At 43.4% G+C, this 23,686-nt stretch overlaps 1 long non-coding RNA gene across 1 annotated transcript in view; it reads left to right on the top strand.

The window, feature by feature from the left end:
- Positions 1–23,093, top strand: part of LOC135964962 (uncharacterized) — a 204,662-nt gene extending 181,569 nt beyond the window's left edge. Inside the window, exon 3 of the long non-coding RNA XR_010577697.2 lies at positions 22,193–23,093. This is a non-coding gene — a long non-coding RNA (uncharacterized lncRNA). The remainder of the gene's footprint in view (positions 1–22,192) is intronic.
- Positions 23,094–23,686: the final 593 nt, after the last annotated feature.

Below are 23,686 nucleotides of genomic sequence, written 5' to 3'. Positions count from 1 at the left end.
ACTGAGGAGAACAGGGAGTTCCAGGAATAAGCAAGATGATGAAAGGAACTCTGAGAGTTTTAGAATAGTGATGTCTAACATTTGACTTTTAGCTAATGCCTGTATTGTATGATACTGTCATTTCCTACCATGACCCTAAACCTTTAACAGAAGTCTGGTTTCCATAAAAGACTAGTGGTAATGTTTTCTGTGGGAATTGAGGGAATTAACAGCAAAGCCTAGCATGGAATGAAGTGGTTCAGAAAGAAGACATAACGTCCACCACATTGGAGAACAATCCATGGTAATAATGACAATAGGAATTATAACAGTTGATATTAATTGCATGCTGACGCTATATATTATGCAGATTAAAAAATATTCTTAAAGCAACCCTTGGAAAGAACGGGTATTGACTCCTTCACAAAAGGAGATTGAAAATGTTTCAATAAGTATGTAAAAAGTGTTCAATATTATTAGTTATCAGGAAAATGAGTATTGAAACCACAGTGAGATCCCACTATACTTTCACCAGAATAAAGTTTAAAAGATGTCTGTCATTTCAAATGTAAGTAGGAATGTGGAACACCTAGAACTCTTCTATCCTACACAGATTTGAACTCAATTATATAAACAATTACATTAACTATAATTGGACTAAAAAACCCTTTTAATGGATAAATTCCTGGAAACACACAACCTCCCAAGATTGAATAAAAAAGAAATGAAAACTGAACAGAACAATATGGAGTTCTGAAATTAAATCAGTAATAAAAAAAGCTATCAACCAAAAAGCCCATAACAGATGGATTCATAGTTGAATTCTACCAGAGATACAAAGAACTGGTACTAATCCTACTGAAACTATTTAAAAACAATCGAGGAGGGGGGACTCCTCCCTAACTCATTCTATAAAGCCAGCATTACCCTGATACCAAAACCTGGCAAACACACAAAGAAAAAAGAAAACTATAGGCCAATATTCCTCATTACCGTAGACACAAAAATCCTCAACAGGATACCAGCAAACCAAATACAACAGCACATCAAAAAGTTAATTCATCACAATCAAGTAGGCTTCATTCCTGGGATGCAAGGTTGGTTCAACATACACAAATCAAATGTTATTCACCACATAAACAGAATTAAACACATATGATCATCTCAATAGATGCAGGAAAAGCGTGTGATAAGATTCAGCATTTCTTCATGATAGAAAGCCTCGGCAAACTAGGCATCAAAGGACTATACCTCAAATAAGAGCCATCTATGACAAACCTACAACCAACATCACAATGAACAGCCAAAAGCTGGAAGCATTCTCCTTGAGAACTAGAACAAGACAAGAATGTCCACTCTCACTGTTCCTATTCAATATAGTACTGGAAGTCCTTACCAGAGCAATCAGGCAAGAGACAGAAATAAAAGGCATCCAAACAGGAAGGGGGAAGTCAAACTGTCTTCATGAATGATATGATTTGATACCTATAAAACACTAAAGACTCCACCAAAAGGCTCCTGGAACTGATAAATGACTTTAGTAAAGTTTAAGCATACAAAATGAACATACAAAAAACAGTAGTATTTGTATACACCAATAATGTTCAAGCTGAGAGCCAAATCAAGAACATAATCCCTTTTACAATAGCCACACACACACAAATACCTAGGAATACGTCTAACCAAGAAGGTGAGAAATGTCTACAAGGAGAACTACAAAGCATTGCAGAAAGAAATCATAGATGACACAAATGGGAAAAACACCCCATGCTCATGGATTGGAAGAATCAATATTGTTAAAATGGCCATACTACCCAAAGCAATCTACAGATTAGATGTTCTTCCTATCAAACCACTAATATAGTTTTTTTTTCCAGGGTTAGTAAAAACTATTCTAAAATTCATATGGAACCAAAAAAGATCTCAAATAGCCAAAACAATCCTACGCAAAAGGAACAAAGTGGAAGCATCACATTACCCAACTTCAAATTATATGACAACGCTATAGTAACCAAAACTATATGGTACTGGTACAAAAACAGACACATAGAGCAATGGAACAGAATGGAGAACCCAGATATAAAGCTTCACACCTACGGCTATCTGGTCTTTGACAAAGTTGACAAAAATAAGCTATGGGTAAAGTACTGCCTAGTCAATAAATGATGCTGGGATAGCTGGCCAGCTATATGCAGAAGAAGGAAACTGGACCCCTACCTTTCACCATATAAAAGTTAACATGGATTAAAGATTTAAATGTAAGACCTCAAACTGTAAGAATCTTAGAAGAAAACCTAGGAAACACCATGATCAACATTGGCCTTGGGAAATAATTTATGACTAAGTCTTCAAAAGCAATTGTAACAAAACAAAAAATTGATAATTGGGACCTAATTAAACTAAAAGGCTTCTGCATAGTAAAAGAAACTATCAACAGAGTAAACAGGCAACCTATACAATGGGAGAAAATATTTGCTAACTATGTAGCCAACAAAGACCTACTATGCAGATTCTATAAGGAACTTAAACATTTCAACAGGCAAAAACCAAATAACCCCACTAAAAGTGGGCAAAAGAAATGAATAGACATTTCTCAAAAGAAAACACACAAGTGTCCAACAAACATGAAAAAAACCTCATCTCACATCACTCAGAATGGCTGTTATTAAGGAGTCAAAAAATAACAGATGATGGTGAGGTTGTGGAGAAAAAGGAGCACTTATACACTGTTGGTGGGAGTGTAAATTAGTTTAACCATTGTGGAAGACAGTGTGGCAATACCTCAAAGACCTGAAGATGGAAATGCCATTTGACCCAGTAATCTCATTACTGGGTACGTATCCAAAGGAAAATAAAAAAGACACATCCATTTGTATGTTCATCAGAGCACTATTCACAACTCCAAAGACATGGAATAAACTTAGGTGTCCTTGCCCATGCCTATGTCCTGAATGGTATTGCCTAGGTTTTCTTCTAGGGTTTTTATGGTTTTAGGTCTAACATTTAAGTCTCTAATCCATCTCGAATTAATTTTCGTATAAGGTATAAGGAAGGGATCCAGTTTTAGCTTTCTACATGTGGCTAGCCAGTTTTCCCAGCACCATTTATTAAATAGGGAATCCTTTCCACATTTCTTGTTTTTGTCAGGTTTGTCAAAGATCAGATGGTTGTAGATGTGTGGTATTATTTCTTAGGGCTCTGTTCTGTTCCATTGGTCTATATCTCTGTTTTGGTACCAGTACCATGCTGTTTTGGTTACTGTAGCCTTGTAGTATAGTTTGAAGTCAGATAGCGTGATGCCTCAGTAGGGACATGGATGCAACTGGAAACCATCATTCTCAGCAAACTATAGCAAGAATAGAAAACCAAACACTGCATGTTCTCACTCATAGGTGGGAATTGAACGATGAGAACACTTGGACACAGGAAGGGAACATCACTCACCAGGGCCTGTCGTGGATGGGGGAAGCTGGGAGGGATAGCATTAGGAGATATACCTAATGTAAATGACGAGTTAATGGGTGCAGCACACCAACATGGCACATGTATACATACGTAACAAACCTGCATGTTGTGCACGTGTACCCTAGAACTTAAAGTATAAAAAAAAAAAAAAAAAAAACTTAGGTGTCCATCAACAGTTGATTGGATAAAGAACATGTGGCATGTGTACCCCAGGAACTATTGTGCAACCATAAAAAAGAATAAAATTATGGATGCAGCTGGAAGCCATTATCCTAAGCGAATTAATGCAGGGACAGAAAACCAAATAGTACATATTCTAATTTATAAGTGGGAACTAAACACTGGGTACACATGGACATGAAGATGGCAGTAATATACATTGGGGAACACAAGGGGGATAAAGGGAGGAGCAACAAGTTGTATTAGTCTGTTTTCATGCTACTGACAAAGACATACTTGAGACTGGGTAATTTATATAAAAAAAAGAGGTTTAGTGGACTCACTTTCCATGTGGCTGGGAAGGCCTCACAACCATGGCGGAAGGCAAAAGGCATGTCTTAAATGGCAGCAGATGAGAGAATGAAAACCAAATGAAAGGGGTTTCCCCTTATAAAACCATCAGATCTCATGAGACTTATTCACTACCACGAGAACAGTATGGGGGAAACTGCCCTGATGATTCAATTATCTCCCACCAGATCCTTCCCACAACACGTGGGAATCATGGGAGCTAAATTCAAGATGAGATTTGGGTGGTGACACAGCCAAACCATATCACAAGGTTTGAAAAAGTAACTATTGGGTACTATGGTCACTATTTGGATGATGGGATCATTTGTGTCTCAAATCTCAGCATCATGCAACATACCCATATAACAAACATGCACATATATCCCCTGAGTCTAAAATAAGAGTTGAAAGTATTTAAAACATCCATTTAAAGAGCAGAGGTTGATTAACTGGATTAAAAAAGCAAGACCCAACTACGCAATCTATATGTGGTACTCTCTAAATATAAAAACATAGATTTGTTGAAAATGAAATGATAGAAAAAGATATACCATGCAAGTACTAGATAGCTAGGGTGACCAACCATCCATTTTGTTCAGGATGAGGAATTCTCCAGAATGTGAGATTTTCGTTGCTTAAAGCAGGATATTCCTTGGTAAACCAGGATGCTGGTACCTCTAAGGGTAGTGAATATGGTGTAGATAAATTAATATCAGACAAATCAGACTTGAAGACAAGGATTACTACTGGCTATAAAAAGAAACATGTCCCAATAATAAAAGGGTCGATTTATTTGGAAGAGGTAAGTTTCTTAAAAGTTTATGCACATAGCTGACCTTCAAAATACATGAGGCAAAACTGACCAAACTAAGGCAATAAGTAGACATATTACAATCATGGTAGGGGATTTTAATATCTCTTTCTCAGCAATTATTAAAGCAAGTAGCTAACAAACAAAGTAAGAGTATGGAAGGCTTAAGTTGATCTAATTGAGATTTGGAAATACTATACTCAGGAATAGCTGAACATAATTTCTCGTAAGTACATAAGGAATGTTGGTGAAGATGGGACTAAGCTGAGCAAAAAAAAAAAAAAAAAAAAAAAAAAAAAAAAGTCTTAAAAATTTCAAAGGATCGGAAACTTATAATTGGCCCTGGTGGAATTAAATTAGAAATCAATAGCAATTAAGGTATCTTGAAAATCTTCATATTTGGAAATTAAGCAAAACACACTTTTACATAAACAATTGGTCAAAGAGAAAATGACGAGAAAAAAGAAAATATCTTGAACTAAGTAAAACATAGCAAATAAAAATTTGTGGGATACAGGTAAAGTAGTGCTTAAGGGAATGTTGTAGCTTTATTTTATTAAAAAGCAAGAGAAATGTAAAAATCAGTAATTTAAGTTTCCATACAATAGAAAAAATAGATGAGCATGTTAAATCCAAAGCAAGTAGCAATAAGGAAAGAAGAGAAGAAAATACACAATAGAGAAAATGACAAAGCTAAAAGTTGTGGTTTTTTCTTTTTTTTTCCAAACAAAATAAAACTGAAAATCTGTACCAAGACTGATCTTCTATTTGGAATGACAAGAGGGAACTCAAATTACTAGTATTATGCATAAAAATGGGGAGCATCATGATATATCTTCCAGAAATTAAAGGATAGTAATGGACTACAGAAATCTTCCCAGGAAGAGAATTGCAAGTCCACATAGCTTTCCTGGTGAATTCCATCAAACGCGTAAGGATGCTATTATATCTTACCAGTGTTAGATGAACTTTTTCAGAAAATAGCACAGAGACAACTTTTCCTAACTCAATGTAGAGTCCAGTAAGCGCTAATATGAAAACCTAACAATAAAAGAAAATTACTGATTAATATCCCTCATGGGCATAGTCACAAAAATCTTTAACAAGATTTTAGCAAATAAAATCCATCAAAATGTATGATGTAATACAACTAAGTGGTCTCTGGAATTCAAAGTTGATTTAACATTTAAAAATTAATCAGCGTAATTCACCATATTAAGAGGATGAGGGAGAAAAGCCAAATATCTCCACAGCTTTGGAAAAAATGGACAAAATTTAACACTCCTTTCAAAAAAATCTCTCAGAAAAGTAGGAACTGGTGGGAATTTCCTTAATGTAATAAAGGGCTTCTACAAAAACCCTGACTATGCTGTTAGCATAGTGAATGCTTTCCCCTTAAGACCGGGAACCTGAAAAGGATATGCATTTTCTCCATTTGTATTCAACAGTTTTCTGGAGGTCCTCGTAAATGCAGAAAGTAGGGAAAAGGAATAAAAGACATACAGATTAAAAAGGAGGGAGTAAAACTGTCATTACTTATAGGAAACACGTTGTGTATGTAAAAAAATCCTAAGGAATCCACAAAGAAACTATCAGAAGTGGAAAGTGAATGTAGCAAGTTTCTAATATATAAGGTCAATAAGTAAAAAGCCATTGTATTTTCTTTCTTTTTTTTTTTTTTAATTATACTTTAAGTTCTAGGGTACATGTGCATAATGTGCAGGTTTGTTACATATGTATACTTGTGCCATGTTGGTGTGCTGCACTCATCAACTCATCAGCACCCATCAACTCGTCATTTACATCAGGTATAACTCCCAATGCAATCCCTCCCCCGTCCCGCCTCCCCTTGATAGGCCCCAGTGTGTGATGTTCCCCTTCCTGAGTCCAAGTGATCTCATTGTTCAGTTCCCACCTATGAGTGAGAACATGCAGTGTTTGATTTTCTGTTCTTGTGATAGTTTGCTGAGAATGATGGTTTCCAGCTGCATCCATGTCCCTACAAACGACACAAACTCATCCTTTTTTATGGCTGCATAGTATTCCATGGTGTATATGTGCCACATTTTCTTAATCCAGTCTGTCACTAATGGACATTTGGGTTGATTCCAAGTCTTTGCTATTGTGAATAGTGCCGCAATAAACATACGTGTGCATGTGTCTTTAAAGCAGCATGATTTATAATCCTTTGGGTATATACCCAGTAATGGGATGGCTGGGTCATATGGTACTTCTAGTTCTAGATCCTTGAGGAATTGCCATACTGTTTTCCATAATGGTTGAACTAGTTTACAATCCCACAAACAGTGTAAAAGTGTTCCTATTTCTCCACATCCTCTCCAGCACTTGTTGTTTCCTGACTTTTTAATGATTGCCATTCTAACTGGTGTGAGATGGTATCTCATTGTGGTTTTGATTTGCGTTTCTCTGATGGCCAGTGGTGATGAGCATTTTTTCATGTGTCTGTTGGCTATATGAATGTCCTCTTTTGAGAAATGTCTATTCATATCCTTTGCCCACTTTTTGATGGGGTTGTTTGTTTTTTTCTTGTAAATTTGTTTGAGTTCTTTGTAGGTTCTGGATATTAGCCCTTTGTCTGATGAGTAGATTGCAAAAATTTTCTCCCATTCTGTAGGTTGCCTGTTCACTCTGATGGTAGTTTCTTTTGCTGTGCAGAAGCTCTTTAGTTTAATTAGATCCCATTTGTCAATTTTGGCTTTTGTTGCCATTGCTTTTGGTGTTTTAGACATGAAGTCCTTGCCCATGCCTATGTATTTTCTATCTATGTCCTTTACATGTCAGCTGGTGGAACTCCGGGATCTCGCCTTTGCAGGGTGGCCAAGAGAAGGGCGCCTGACTCCAGGCCCTCGTGAGGTTCCTGGAGAAGGTGGCATCCCCAGCTCTGACCCTACCCTAGCTCTGAAGCATGGGGTGCAAGTGTGGGGATAAACTGGTGTTGTCTGTGGTGACAACTCGAAAGGAAGAGTCAGTCTAGGGTAGTCACGCCTGTGCTGCTTGGGGTCCCCGCCCCATCGTAGCACGTGCTCTGCAGCAATCCTGGACCCCTAGGCGTTCTAGGTGCCGCACGAGAACCAAAGTCCCTTGTCTGCTGCCCTTCCCCCTCTTACTGGACCCTTCTTGCATGCAAGCCACTTCTGTCCAGTCAGGAAATGGGGTGCTCCCGCGCTCAGGCTTTGGGCATGCTCTGCCTCTCAGTGACTCCGGGAAAAGGACCAGAGGACACACGGGAATTGATTTCCCAAGCTGGTGCCCTGTGCCAGGCGCTAAGGGGTTCACAGGCCCTGTGGGTCCGGCCCTCCGCAGTGGCAGTCCTCAACAGTCCCCAACAGTGTGGGACCCACCTGAGCCCAAACTCCTGCCCCAGAGGCAGGAGGTCCCGAAGCGCTAGAGAGTAGGCCGGGTGGGCGGCTAAGATTGCCCTCTGGCGCCCTTCTCTGGTGCGCCCTTTCTTTGCCACATGCTCCAGTCAGTGACTGTCGCTAGCACCGCGTGGGACAGCGCCCCCTGCGAGCAGAGTCTAGCTAGGCGACCTCTCTCAGTGCCCTCTCCGCCTAGCAAACACAGCAGAGCTCAAACTGCTCCCCACAGGCAACTCACTGGCAGCCTCGCCCACTGGTCCCTGCGCTGCCCTTCCTCCGCCCCCGCCACTCCGTCTGGCCAGATGGCTTGGCTCCCTGCACCTCTCCTGGGTGCTGTTCGCGGTTGTTCTGTGAGCACTGAGGGCTTTTGCCTCTGTGCAGCAGGCTCAGCGCTCCGCTCCTAGCAGAGTGTCTGGGGGGACACTCTGTGTTCCAATGGGCCACTTGGAAGAATCAGGCCACCCGGGAACAGTAAACATCCGTCTTCCTGGAAGCAAAGGGACCATCCTCCGTTTGCCACCTTAGCCGCTAGTCGTCCCTTGAGGCCGGTGCCATCAGTCACTGGGTAGATCCTTGTCCAAAGGAGACTGAGTGAAGGGCCCTAGGAGAGGACAGGAGAGAAACAGCGAAGGAAGAGGACACCAACTAGCGAGCAACGGCGGCGAGATCAGAGAATAGGCCCCGTGGCAGCAGGGGTGTATCATCGGCATCCAGTGGCAGTAGGAGCACTATGCCATCAGCATCTAGGCCTGTGGAGGACACTGGACTGTTGTCTTTTTTCCGGTGCAGTCGGGGGTCTTTGTCCGGAGACACTCCAATCTGGGCTCCCAGAAGACAGCTTGAGTAAAGACAGCCCAGACGTCTTCAAAGAGCTCATCCTGCTCCTTCCTGCTCAAGAGGCTGACAAAGACAGTGCTTGATGAAGGCCATCCCAGAGTTCTCCACTCACTGATGTTGGAGGAGACTAGCGGGGAGAAAAGCTTCCAGACACCATTTAGATACTTGTCAAGGAGAAATTCTTCACCCACATCTGCCAGTTGTAGGCCTTGTAGATGGAAAATTTCAATGTTGGTGCTGCCCCCACTGCTACTGTTGTGGGATGGAGGTGAGCTGCCCTCCTCCCCTCCTCAGCTTCCTTGTCTAGTCATTAGAGAAGACCTAAGCTTAGAGAAGAAAGCTGAGTGTCAATGGCTCAACAACATATTGGAAGTTAAGATTGAGGCCACGGTGGACTACAGTGTCACCACTCAGCCTGTGGGTTCTTTTGCTCTGCCTGCTGTGGGGAATGAAAACATCCTGCAATGGTCACTTTCACCTTGCGGGTGTTGCATGTTAAAACATTCCCAGTTACAAACTTAGCTGACCTGTCTGCCAGGGCCCCAGTCCTGTCTGCCCCTCTATCTTCTCACACTCCAGAGACCGACTGTGAAATGAGATGCACAGTTCCTCTCCTAATTCTCCATTTGCTGTTTGTGCTGACTGTCTTTCTCCTTTTAGGTTCAAGCTCATTTTGGGGGTTCCACTTAGTAATAAGAACAGAGGACCTGCATTCCCATCTCTCAGTCATAGCTGGAGCATCTTCTACTACTGTCCTCCTCACACCTGCCAGCACGTGGATTTTTCTCCTAGCTTGCTTCCTGAAGAATAGAGTCACCTATAGACCCTCCAGTGGATTCATGGATACCCTTCCTCAGTCACCTCTGCCAGCACTCAGCCTTCTCCCACCAGCCTATCACTCTTTCTGCAGTCATGTCCTCCATCGCAACCAGCACGTCTGCAGGGTTGAACTCTTAGCTGCTTTGAACTTTGGTGTCACGGGCAGGGACATCACTCCCCCTTCTCAAGCTTTCTTCCTGAGATCTCCTTCAGGCTCCAGAGAGAACATCTTCCCATTTTCCATGGAGCTCCCTGGTTCTGAGAACATGTCACCCAGGAGCAGTGTTACCTCAACCTGTTCCCACCCGTTTGTTTGCACAGTTGGTCAGTGGCCCAAGTGCAAATTTCAAAGTTATTGTGGCCCAGGAGCCAACGTTTAGCTCACATTTGCAGCCCCTCCTGGGCTGAAGCTTGCAGCTACCAGCTTTGGTAACTTATTGACATAAGGCAGCCCCAGTAAGAGCTTCAGACTTAACCTCTACTGCAGCCCAGCCACTCACTGGGAGCATCAGTAAACTTTGTGGGTTTGATATCCTTATTTTCCCTTGGGCATTCCTATCAGCACCCAGCTGCCCTTTGGATACACCTCAGATATTTTGCCTGTTGGTACAGCCACTACTCCTAGCTTTAGAGCCCCCACCAGAATGCCCAGCCCTGGGGCTAGTAGTTCACTGCTTGCCAAGACCACTGCAGTCCCATTTGTGTTTATGGAATCTGTAGCCCTGATGGGGAGCAGCAGCTTTAGGGTGAGTGTGGCTGCCCTAGGCCCAAGATCCATGTCTAGACCACTGAGCTTTGGTGAGGAACCAAGGGGGACACCCAGTTCCAGAGCTCATTTTGGGAGAGGCTTAAATCTGAACTCAATGGTCCTCATGGCTCATAGCACCCTTGTTGCAAATGCAGACCCCACTTTTTTTTTTTTTTTTTTTTAAAGACAGAGTCTCGCTCTGTTGCCCAGGCTGGAGTGCAGTGGTGTGATCTTGGCTCACTGTGCAACCTCCACCTCCTGGGTTCGAGCAATTCTCCTGCCTCAGCCTCTGCAGTAGCTGGTACTACAGGCACATGCTGCCACGCCCAGCTAATCTTTTGTATTGTTAGTAGAGACGGGTTTTCACCGTGTTGTCCAGGCTGCAGACTCCACTTCTATGGAGAGCGAATTTATCTTGGGAGACAATTTTCTTCCTGTCTATAGTCAGAATACTGGTCTCCTGGGTGAAAGCTACTGGAGGAGTCAGCTCCAATGAGAATACATTACACGTTTTGTGTGTGTGGTCGTATCACATGGGACCCATCATGCCAGAGCACGTCCGGCGCAGTTGGAGTGGCCAGAACCATACCTGTGCTTGAGGGTCCTGTTCTGTCTGCTTCTATCTTTCTTCAGAGCACCTGGGGCCCACTTGGACACAGCATATTTGTTGCGGTCACTGGGGCCAGCACTATTTCTGTGCTTGGAGATACTTCCACTCATGTTTACAGTCATAGAGCTTGGGACACACCTGACCAGAGCATCTGTAGCAGCACAGGGCCAACCCCATATCTATTGTTAGGCCCATGCATTTCTATTTACAGTGAGACCACCTGCCCCCCACCACCCCAGATAAACTTCAGATGGCACAGTGAGAGGAGCCAGCCACAGTGTTGGGAGACTCTTTTGTGCATATGGTCAGTGTAACTGAGGCCCACTTATTCAGAGCAAACCTGTTACTACTGGCTGAGCCAGCACTACTGAGAGGAGAAATAGGTGTTTCCAGGCTCCAGGGTGAGGCTGCTTCCCATTTGTCTAGGCACATTGCAGTATGGAGCACATATCTCCTGCAAAGGCCCCAGTCTCTACCAGCCCACTTGCATTATAATCAGCAGCCCCACCACAGCTTTCAATCTTCCCGTGGGCTTCCCTTCCACTCAGCCCACATTTGAGGTCTCTAGTGGGCAGCAGCAGGAGCCACTCTCCCCAGTGCCTCTGCTTTTTCTGGCCTACCTATCACTGCCTCTGTAGTTGCCTCTATGCCTGCAGTCAGCACCTCACCAGAGTCCATATCCAATCCTACCTCTGACTCTGATGAAATTGATATGGATACTAAGCTCCCTCCCCAGGCTGTCATCTCTGGTCTCCCTGGTCTCTAGTGAATACTTCCCATTTTCCACGGACATCTCTGGTTTGGATAGTATGCATTGGCAGCATTGGCACAGTTGGTTAGTGGCCCTCATGCAACTTGGAAAATCATTTTGACCCCTCTGTGTATATTTCAGGCCCCTGATGGGCTGCAGCCTGGAGCTACCAGCTTTGTTGACTTTCCCTTTTGGAAACCAGGAAGCCTCAGCACAAGCTCCTGATTTAACCTCTGCCACATCCTAACCACCAGATGGCAGCACAACTCAATCAGCTTCATGGATTTGACCTCTCCATTTTCCACCTTTGACATCCCTGTCATCACCCAGTTGGCTTGTGGATGCACCTCAGGCATTTTCTTAGTTGGTACAGCTACTACTTCTGGCTTTAGAGTCTGCACCAGGATGCCCAGTATTGGGGGCAAGAATTCACTGTTTGCCAACACTTCTGCAGACCCATTTGTGTTTATGAAATCTGTGGCCTCTGTGGGTTGCAGTAGCTTTAGGATGAGTGTGGCTGCCTTAGTCCAAGATCCATATCTAGAACACTCAGCTTTGGTGCAGGACTGAGCAGACACTACTTTCCTGGGTTGAGACACCTAGACCTGAGCACCAGGTTCTTGCCGGCCTACAACAATCTGGTCCATCTCTACGAAGAGCAGATCTGTCCTGGGAGATACTTTCCTTCCTGTCTATAGTCAGAGCCAGCTGGGTGAATGCACAGTTGTTACTACTAGAGGAGTCAGCCCTCTTAAGAAGAATCAAGGGCCAGGTAACACTTTTGTTCCTTCTTGTGGTCAGATTAGCTGAGACCCATCATGCCAGAGCATATCTCTTATAGCCACAGAGGCCAGCACTATACCTGTGTTGGGCTTTTCTTTTCCCAACTTCTGTCAGAGCTCCTAGGGTCCCCCTGGCCAGAGCACACTTGTTGCAGTGGGAGGGATCAGCACCCCTCTCATGCTTGGAGATACTTTCCTTCATGCCTACAATCAGCGCACCTGAGGTGTGCCTGACCAGAGTTCATCTTTAGGAATAGCAGCAGCTAGTGCATACCTGTGCTTGCAGGTCCTTGTATTCTCACATACAATCAGAGCAGCTGGAGCCCATGTGGTTAAAGTCCAGGTGGTACAATGGGAAGGGACATCATGGAACTTGTTTTTGGAGATGCTTCTCTTCCTACCATCATTCTGAGCTCCTGGGGTACTTATTACACAGAACACTTCTGTTACAGTCAGAGGGGACAAGGCTGTATATGATTCAGGAGACATTTCTGCTTTGGTCTCAGTCAGAATATCTGGTCACCTAGCCATGGTACCCCATTTGACTTTTGAGGAGACAGCACTACTGAGAAAATACCTGTGCTTGGAGACACTTTTGCTCCTACCTTTGGTTAGAATACTTCCAGTTCTCATGTGGTCACTACAAACATCAGCCTTGCCTTTGCGACACTTTCGTTAGCGGCAGGGATTGTGGAATGGGGCAGCTGTAGGAGCAGAGGGTATCCTGCTAGTTCCAAGACAAGAGGAAAACTGGCCCAGGGCTTCAGATTGCCAGGCTATTTGGGCAAAGCCAGGTATGGCTTAGTTGATGATGTGTACAGAGCCCTCTTCTACTCTCTAAGTGGAAATTTTCAAGCCAAGTATGTGAACTTCTGATTTGCCCACACCCTCTGACAGGCATATATACACCCCAAAGTGCTGATCCTCTAGCTTGCTGTTAGAAGACAGACAGAGGGTTAAGTTTGTTTGGTTAAATTTGTTTGACATAACTCTATAAGACTGAGCCTCTTCCCAGCAGAGTGATGGCTATTCATGGGGGACAGTGATCACTGCACCCTGCCATTTTTAAAGAAAGCTTGTGTTTCTTAATTGCACTAGGAGAAGGAAAAGGGTTGACGGCACCACACTTCCACAATGTCATGATTCTGAGACCTCCCAGTCATGTGGAACTGTAAGTCCAATTAAACCTCTTTTTCTTCCCAGTCTCACGTAAGTCTTTATCAGCAGTGTGAAAACAGACTAACACAGTAAATTGGTACCAGTTGAGTGGGGCCTTGCTGAAAAGACACCAGAAAATGTGGAAGCGACTTTGGAACTGGGTAACAGGCAGAGGCTGGAAGAGCTTGGAGATCTCAGAAGAAGACAGGAAAATACGGGAGAGTTTGGAACCTCCTAGAGACTTGTTGAATGGCTTTGAGAAAAACGCTGATAGTGATATGAACAATAAGGTCTAGGCTGAGGTGGTCTCAGATGGAGATGAGGAACTTGTTGGGAACTGGAGCAAAGGTGACTCTTGTTATGTTTTACCAGAGGCTGGAGACACTTTGCCACTACCCTAGAGGTTTGTGGAACTTTGAACTTGAGTGAGATGATTTAGGGTATCTGGTAAAAGAAATTTCTAAGCAGCAAAGCATTTAAGAGGTGACTTGGGTGCTGTTAAAAGCATTCCATTTTAAAAGGGAAACAGAACATAAAAGTTCAGAAAATTTGCAGCCTAATGATGCAGTAGAAAAGAAAAACCCATTTTTATTTTATTTATTTATTTTTATTATACTTTAAGTTTTGGGGTACATGTGCAGAATGGGTAGTTTTGTGACATAGGTATACATGTGCCATGGTGGTTTGCTGCACCAATCAACCCATGACCTACATTAGGTATTTCTCCTAATGCTATCTCCCTGGGTCCATGTGTTCTCATTGTTTAACTCCTGCTTATGAGTGAGAACATGCAGTTTGCTGAGAACAATGTTCCCAGCTTCATCCATGTCCCTGCAAAGGATATGAACTCATCTTTTTTTATGGCTGCCTAGGATTCCATGGTGTGTATGTGCCATATTTTCTTCATCCAGTCTATCATTGATTGACATTTGGGTTGGTTCCAAGTCTTTGCTATTGTGAATAGTGCCACAATAAACATACATGTGCATATGTCTTTATAGTAGCATGGTTTATAATCCTTTGGGTATATACCCAGTAATGGGATCGCTGGGTCCACTGGTATTTCTAGTTCTATATCCTTGAGGAATCACCACTCTGTCTTCCACACTGGTTGAACTAATTTACACTCCCACCAACAGTGTAAAAGTGTTCCTATTTCTCCACATCCTCTCCAGCACCTGTTGTTTCCTGACTTTTTAATGATCACCATTCTAACTGGCATGAGATGGTATCTCATTGTGGTTTTGATTTGCATTTCTCTAATGACCAGTGATGATGAGCATTTTTTCATGTTTGTTTGCTGCTTAAATGTCTTCTTTTGAGAAGTGTTTGTTCATATCCTTTGCCCACTTTTTGATTTTTTTTTACTTTAAATTTAAGTTCCTTGTAGATTCTGGATATTAGCCCTTTGTCAGATGGATAGATTGCAAAAATTTTCTCCCATTCTGTAGGTTGCCTGTTCACTCTGATGGTAGTTTCTTTTGCTGTGCAGAAGCTCTTTAGTTTAGTTAGATCCCATTTGTCAATTTTGGCTTTTGTTGCCATTGCTTTTGGTATTTTAGGCATGAAGTCTTTGCCCATTCCTATGTCCTGAATGGTATTGCCAAGGTTTTCTTATAGGATTTTTATGGTTTTAGGTCTTATGTTTAAGTTTTTAATCCATCTTGAGTTAATTTTTGTATAAGGTGTAAGGAAGGGGTCCAGTTTCAGTTTTCTCCACATGGCTAGCTAGTTTTCCCAGCACTACTTATTAAATAGGGAATCCTTTTCCCATTGCTTATTTTTGTCAGGTTTGTCAAAGATCAGATGGTTGTAGATGTGTGGTGTTATTTCTGAGGCCTCTGTAAACCCATTTCTTGAGGAGAAATTCAAGATGGCAGCAGAAATTTGCATAAGTAGCAAGGATCCCAATGTTAACCCCTAAGACCATGGGGAAAATGTCTCCAGACCATGTCAGAGACCTTCACGGCAGCCCCTCCCATCACAGGCCCAGACGCCCAGTAGGGAAAAGTTGTTTTGTGGGCTGGGCCCAGGGTCCTCGTGCTGTGTGTGCAGCCTAGGGACTTGGTGCCCTGTTTTCCAGCTGCTCCAGCCATCGCTGAAAGGGGCCAACGTAGAGCTTGGGCTGTGGCTTCAGAGGGTGGAAGCCCCAAGCCTTGACGGCTTCCACATGGTGTTGAGCCTGTGGGTGCACAGGTCAAGAATTGAGGTTTGGGAACTTCCACCTAGATTTCAGAAGATGTATAGAAATGCCTGGGTGCCCAGGCAAAAGTTTGCTGCAGGAGTGGGGCCCTCATGGAGAACCTCTGCTAGGGCAGTGTGGAAGGAAAATGTGGAGTCAGAGCCCCCACACAGGGTCCCTACTGGGGCACTGCCTAGTGGAGCTGTGAGAAAAGGGCCACTGTCCTCCAGACCCCAGAATGGTAGATTCACTGACAGCTTGCACCGTGCAGCTGGAAAAGCCACAGACACTAAATGCCAGCCTCTGAAAGCAGCCAGGAGGGAAGCTGTACCTTGCAAAGCTACAGGGATGGAGCTGTCCAAGACCAAGGAAACCCACCTCTTGCATCAGTGTGACCTGGATGTGAGACCTAGAGTCAAAGGAGATCATTTTGGAGCTTTAACATATTTGACTGTCCTGCTGGATTTTGGACTTGCATGGGCCCTGTAACCCCTTGTTTTTGCCAATGTATCTTATTTGGAATGGCCGTATTTACCCAATACCTGTACCCCCATTGTGTCTAGGAAGTAATTAGCTTGTTTTTGATTGTACAGGCTCATAGGCAGAAGGGACTTGCCTCATCTCAGATGAAACTTTGGACTGTGGACTTCTGGGTTAATGCTGAATGAGTTAAGACTTTCGGTGACTGTTGGGAAGGCATGATTGGTTTTGAAATGTGAGGACATGGGATTTGGGAGGGGCCAGGGGCAGAATGATATGGTTTGGCTGTGTCCCCATTCAAATCTCAACTTGAATGATATCTCCCAGAATTCCCACATGTTGTAGGAGGGACCTAGGGGGAGGTAATTGAATTATGGGGGCTGGTCTTTCCCGTGCTATTTTCATGATAGTGAATAAGTCTCATGAGATCTGATGGGTTTATCAGGGGTTCCTGCTTTTGCTTTTTCCTCATATTCTCTTACTGCCACCATGTAAGAAGTACCTTTTGCCTCTCGCCATGATTGTGAGGCCTCACCAGTCATGTGGAACTGTAAGTCCAATTAAACATCCTTTTCTTCCCAGTCTTGGGTATGTCGTTATCAGCAGCATGAAAACAGACTAATATAATCCCCTCCAAATCTCATGTTGAAATGTGTTCCCCAATGTTGGAGGTGGGGCCTGGTGGGAGATGTTTGGGTCATGGGGGCAGATTCTTCATGAATGGCTGGGTGCTGTCCTTGTGATAATGAGTGAGTTTTCACTCTGTCAGTTCACGTGAGAGCTGTCTCTTTAAAAGAGCCTGGTACCTCCTCACCTCTCTCTTGCTTCCTTCTCTCTTGCTCCTGTTCTCACCATGTGACTTGTCTGCTCCCACTTCACCTTCTACCATAACTGTAAGCTTCCTGAGGCCTCATCAGAAGCCAAGCAGATGCTGATGCCATCCTTGTACAGCCTGCAGCCAAACAAATCTCTTTTCTTTATAAATTACACAGTCTCAAGTATTTCTTTATAGCAATGCAAAATGGATGAATATACAGTGGGACCCCTGGCAAATAGTTGTGCGTGGTTGATGAATGAATCTGGGCTGGGAGGTACTGCTGCAGAACTCAGTCAGGACAGATCATGGACAAACATAACTGTTAGAATAGGTAGTTAGGCAGACATGAGCATGGCAGGAGAGGCCCTCTAACCCCGCTCCCAAGAATGTCTGATGACCATCAGATAATGGTCAGGCAGTTGTTAAACTGTCTCTCTGATATGATAATTGGTTACAGCTGGTGCTTGGGGATGACAGCCTCCCAATATATAGAAAACACCTGGAGCTGGTGATCAGTCGCTTCCCGATAAGATCTCAGAAGTTGGGCAAACAGGCTCAAGCATGTGCACTGAGAAGCAAAATGGCTGATGTCTGACTTTCCTCTGGAGGCATTTGACCAGTAAAGGGAAGTTGTCCCTAGAAAGCATGCGCACAACCTCAGTAAATGCACTATGCATGTGACCACCCTTCCAAATGCTGACTGACATTGCTTATGTGGCATTTGAGCAACAGCCTGCTCCAACGGAAGAATCAAGGGAAGAGAAAAGAAAACCCCAGAACCATGCCAATGTACAAATCCCAAAGTCAGTGGCTAAATGGGGCACTTGGATCTCTCAAGTTGCCTGCTTGGTCCTCTTCCAAGTGTACCTTGTTTCCTTTTGCTCCGGCTCTAAAACATTTTAATAAACTCTCACTCCTACTCTTAAACTTGTCTCGGTCTCTCCCTGTGCCTTAAATCTACTTCACTCCTCAGCTGAATTCTTTCCTCTGAGAAGGCAAGGAACAAATCTGCTGCAGACCTGTATGGGTTGATTGCTGGTAACGTATTTTGGTGCCATGACTTGGATACATTCCCAAGAGGTAAGATGTCTCTACACCTTACCTTCTTCAGCTGGAGGCATTCAACCCCTGTATGTGGTTTCCTTTCACTCTCTTGCTTACTAACCACTCCCAGAATATTTCCTCTTAGCCACAATAGCTCTGCTCCCCACAGCTGATCTCTCAGCTCACTCTGAAAGGTTTGCAGGGGTGGGAAGGACCTTAGAGTCTGCACTGAGTAGACCTGAGACACTAATGGCCCTCCTGGACAGGAGGCTTACGAGAGTGGTAGGGCTGAAGTCTAAGGCCATGTAATGTCTGGGGTTTCCTCTGATTCTTCAACTAAAACAGGCTCTTTCCCAAAAAGGTGCACTGCCTATTCTCCTGTTTTCTCTGTGTGTATTCTGAAATGGCCTTGCACACCCGCTGGACCATCTGCATTGGGAGCAAGTCTGCCTTTTCTCTGCTTTCACTTTGTATGCTGTGTGACTTCCTTCTCTGCCTTAACACATACTCCATTTGTTGTTCCTGTGCCTATGGCTCTTGCTGGGTTTGCCTGGCAACCAAGACATGGGCTTCATTGTGGATATCCCCTGAGATTTATACTTGGTTTTACTCTTCCAGCTCAGATGACCTTCAACCCTTTCCCTGTCTGTTGGCTCATTGTCAGGGCAGACACTAATTGTAACTCTGGCTTTGCCAGCTCCTTGTGACTTCCCATATGCTTTTTGTCCCTGTTATGCTCCAGGGTCAAGTTTTTTGGTGGTTTTTGAAGCTATTTGTCTACCTGCATAGGACTTCACTCTATGGTCCTTTGAGGACACCACCTATCTGCTTTTTCTGAGTTATCACCTTTTTAGAAGGAAGGAAAATTCTTCCTTTGTCACCTGTGAGCCCTTATCCCAGGCCCCAAGTTATCTGAAGGTTCCTCCTTTATGTCAAGAAGGCAAATAAACATTGCCCTCCAAATCTAAGGGCTGCTATTTTTGCGAGCATATAAAGTCTTTCCATGAGCATCCCTCTGGCTTCCTCCTGCTTCCTCTGGTAGCAGAGGGATTCTTCTATCTGTTTAAGCATTTGTTTTGCATGTTACCCCAGAAGACAAGGAACCCCAAATAAAAATTTTCTCCTCTAATCACTTCTACACCTTTCTCAATATGCATCAGGACCTTCAAGATTATATTCGAAGGGGGGCCGTCCAACCCCCTTGTGGCAATTGGCTGAAAAACAGGCTTCTCATCTACTTAAAGAACATGGGAAATGGGAATATGAGAAAAGAGATGATCATTTCGTTGCTAGAATGCTCTGAATGAGAGTCACTGTAAGGTCATGGGGACAAGGATATAGGCTACCCCAAGGCCACAGGTGCAAGAGACTAGAGTACCTGTAGAGCAGAGAAGAAGGCTAGTCCCAGGCTATAGGTGCAAAAGAGATTACCACTAGAATAGAGATGAAGTTTGGTCCCAGAAATGGGATGGGACCAGGGTTAGGGGTACCTGGTAAGCACAGTCCATTCCAGAACCCCTAAGATGAAAGGGGGGCACCATGTTCACTCCAGTTTGTGATAGGCGCAGGATGAAGGGAACAAGGGGGAATGCCTTCTTCTCTTTTCTCTCTGTTCTCTCTTCACAAATGGTTAATCACACCTCCATAAAACAAGGTGGGACCAAGGTTAGGATAACCACTGGTTCATCTGGAACCCCTAGGATGAATGGGGATGCCCTGTTCACTCTGGTCTGCTATAAGTCCAGGAAAAAGATAGTAGGGAAACTAGAGGGGACACCTTCTTTCCCTCTTGTCTCCTCTGTTCTCTTTTCACAGATAGGTAATCATGTCTCCATACCATAGGACACACCCCTTGATGCATCCTCAAAAACTGGGAAAAGCTTGACATCCCCCCACACACAAGCTTAAAACAAAAAACTTCAATGGGCTAAGTGGAAAAAAGCTCCACAAGGCCTGCTCCCTCTACCACAAGCTCAGCCACTGGAAAAAGGACTGTCCTGAGAGTCAGAAAGGCCCCCAGGCCGGACCCCAATCCAATAAAGGCCTTGAGTTGAAGGGGGTATCCATTCTGACCAAAGGAAACAAAGCCAAGGGCAACTCTAGAGGCTACAAATAAAATTATGAATTTCCCTTTTGTGTTCAAGAGCTGCCTATTTAGTGCTAATCTTCTTCTCTGAGCAACTCTTTCAGATACTGTCAGGTAACAGGGGCAAATGGCATGCCCTCCTTCCAAAGAAAAAAGATTATATTATTTAATTATTTATATTATTTATATTTATATTAAATAATTATTTATATTATTTAAGATATATATTATTATTTATATTATTTAAGGGATCAATTACCATTTTCCCAGTGGTCCCCATTAATGTCTAAATACCCCCACTACTTTGGGCAAAAATATACTTTCCAAGATGGGTGCCTGCTTAATATTTGCCCAACTTCTGAATTCATCTTTCCCTCTAATAACCCTATTTCTTCTGGGAAAGCTACCTAAATCTTTAACCAATAACTTCAACCTGGACAGTCCTACCTCAGGGGTATAGAAATAGCCCACTCTTATTTAGAAAAGCCCTAGCAAGAAATCTAATTGAGCAATCTCTTGAGGGAGGATAACTTCTACAGTGTATAGATAACATCCCCACCTACTCCCCCATCACAGGACTCACACAACAATGTGTAGTACAAACCATAACTTCCTAACAGTAGGAAAATGGCTTTTGTCTAATTCAAAAGTTATGAAAGTAGAGGTATTTTTGGTAAGAAAAGTTATAAAGAAAAGATATTTTATATGAGAAAGGATCTTGCATGGCAAATTCTTGTCCAAAAGCAAAATGACTGGTTTAAAAAAGAGGGAGGTTTAGGACAAGTCAGAAAGTCCAAGCATGTTGTAGATGGTCTGTACAAGTCATAAGAATATTTGTGAAAGGGAATTTATGAAAGAAATGCTGTATGATTTTAAAGTTATTAGGGCTACTAAATACTTTAAGGTCATAAACTGCTACTGTGACTCTTAATAACTGTACAGCTTGCCTGCTTTAAAGCCATTAAAGTCTATGTAAAACCTGGGAACATATGGAGTTAGCTAAGCCACTTACCTATGCTGGAAAGAGTCAGACTTTTATTTCATTTTGACACCTTTACTTGTCTTAAGACGTGAGGAGTCACTATATTTGTGACCAGTTAGTTCACCAGTGCCTCCCCACTAGTTGGACTGGAATTTGTACCACAGGCTATGTATCCCTGGACATCTTTGGGACATGTATCCCTGGCAATCTCTCTCTTCAGTACCAATCTATGGGCATTACATCTTGCCCAAGATGAAAAAGGCTATACAATTAAGTCACCTTCTCATGGAACTTAGCATTATAGCTGATACAGAAACCAGAATCATTGGAGTCACACAAGCCTTGACCTATAGCCAACTCTCAGTGGAAGTAGCCAACAATATGATGCCATGGTTAAAACCTTAACAGCCATTCAAGAACAAATGGACTTTTTAGCAGCTGTAGTCCTCCAAAATTGCTGAGAGCTAGATATGTTAATGGTAGAATAGGGAGGAATTTGTTTAGTCTTAGATGAAAAATGTTGCTTTGGGGTCAATGAATTGGGAAAAGTACAAGACAATATCAGACAACTCATAAATTGAGCCTCCTGTTTACGAGAATGAGCCTGTCAGGGTTGGAGATTGGGATGGAACCTGGAAATGGTTCTTCTGGGTTCTTCTATTTCTGGCCCACTTGTTAGTCTCCTACTTTTGCTCCTTTTTGGTCCATGTCTTCTAAATCTAATACCCAATTTGTCTCCTCCTGTCTTTAGGCCATCAAGCTCCAAATGATCCTCAGTGAGGGATACTGCTCTCTCAGTATTCAAGAGTCACCCTTCCACAGAGAACCCCTAGACTGCCCATCAGTGGAATATGGAGAGGTAAAATCCTGCCCCTGTCTCCTTTTTGACCTGGCTGGATACCATTTTCACCAAGAGATTCACTCACAGAGTCACCCTGCCTTGACAGCTAGCAAGAGGCCAAGACCCACAGAACAATGACTACCACCCCTCTGACAGCAGGAAGCAGTTACAGAAGACTGACCTTTGTCCATTTTCCCAAAGAATTGGGTCTTGGACTCTTGAGGGGCAGGAATGTTAGAGTAGGTAGTTAGGTAGGTGTGAGGAAGGCAGGGGAGGACTCTCCACCCCAGGAATGTCAGATGACCATCAGGTCATGTCAAGTGGTTGTTAAACTGTCTCTCTGAAATGATAATTGGTTGCAGCTGGCTCCAGGGTAAGACAGTCTCCCAGTAGATGGAAAACACCTACAGTTGGTAATCAGCAGCTTGATAAGATCTCAAAAGCTGGGCAAGTGGCCTGAAGCATGTGAACTAAGAAGCAAAATGACTGATGTGTGATGTTCCCCTGGGGGGCGTTTGCCCCCAGAGAGCATGCGCCCAGTCTTAGTAAATGCACTATACATGTGGTCACCCTCCCAAATGCTGACCGACATTGCACATGCAGTAGCTGAGCAATAGCCTGCCCCAAGGGAAGATTCAATGGAGGAGAAAAGAAAATCCCAGAGCCGTGTCAATGTATAAAACCCCAAGTCAAGGGCTGAACGAGCCACTTGGACCTCTCAAGTTGCCTGCTTGGCCCTCTTCCAAGTGTACTTTGCTTCTTTTGCTCCTGCTCTAAAACATTTTAATAAACTCTCCCTCCTGCTCTGAAACTTGCCTTGGTCTCTCCCTCTGACTTAATCCTACTTGTATCCCTCAGCCAAATTCTTTTCTCCAAGGAGGCAAGGATCAAATTTGCTGAAGACCCGTACAGATTCACCACTGGTGACAATACCATGATACCATAATAACATATGGTAACAATACCATAATAACAATACCATTTGTTCATTATCCTGAAAGTAAGGGGAGTCATGAAAGAATTGTAAGCAAACAAAGGACAAGATTATATGTAGATTTTAGCAACATGCTGGTGGCTGCTTGAGGAGCGAGAATTAAATGGGAGCCAGAACAGAGGCAAAGAGGCTTGTGGGAAACTGCAATGACCCAAGGAAAGATGAGGAAATGAGCTCCTGGTCTTCAGGAGCTGACAGTGAGATGACAAGGAGGTCATAGTGGAGGAAGGTGACATAGGTAACTGTAATGAGACTAGGACTATTCTAGTAAGCTTGTGTGGATAAGGTGGACATGGGTAGTTCTGGCAAAAATACAGTAAGTTCAATGTTAATAGTGTGAGGTGCCTGTGGAAGATCTAGGTAACATTCAGAAGGAAGTTCATTTACTCATTATTTAACACATTATTGAA

Source organism: Macaca fascicularis, chromosome 9, assembly GCF_037993035.2.
Source record: "Macaca fascicularis isolate 582-1 chromosome 9, T2T-MFA8v1.1".
Classification (NCBI taxonomy): Eukaryota; Metazoa; Chordata; class Mammalia; order Primates; family Cercopithecidae; genus Macaca; species Macaca fascicularis.
Note: the sequence above shows the minus strand (reverse complement) of the source record. Positions and strands in the feature narration are given on the sequence as shown.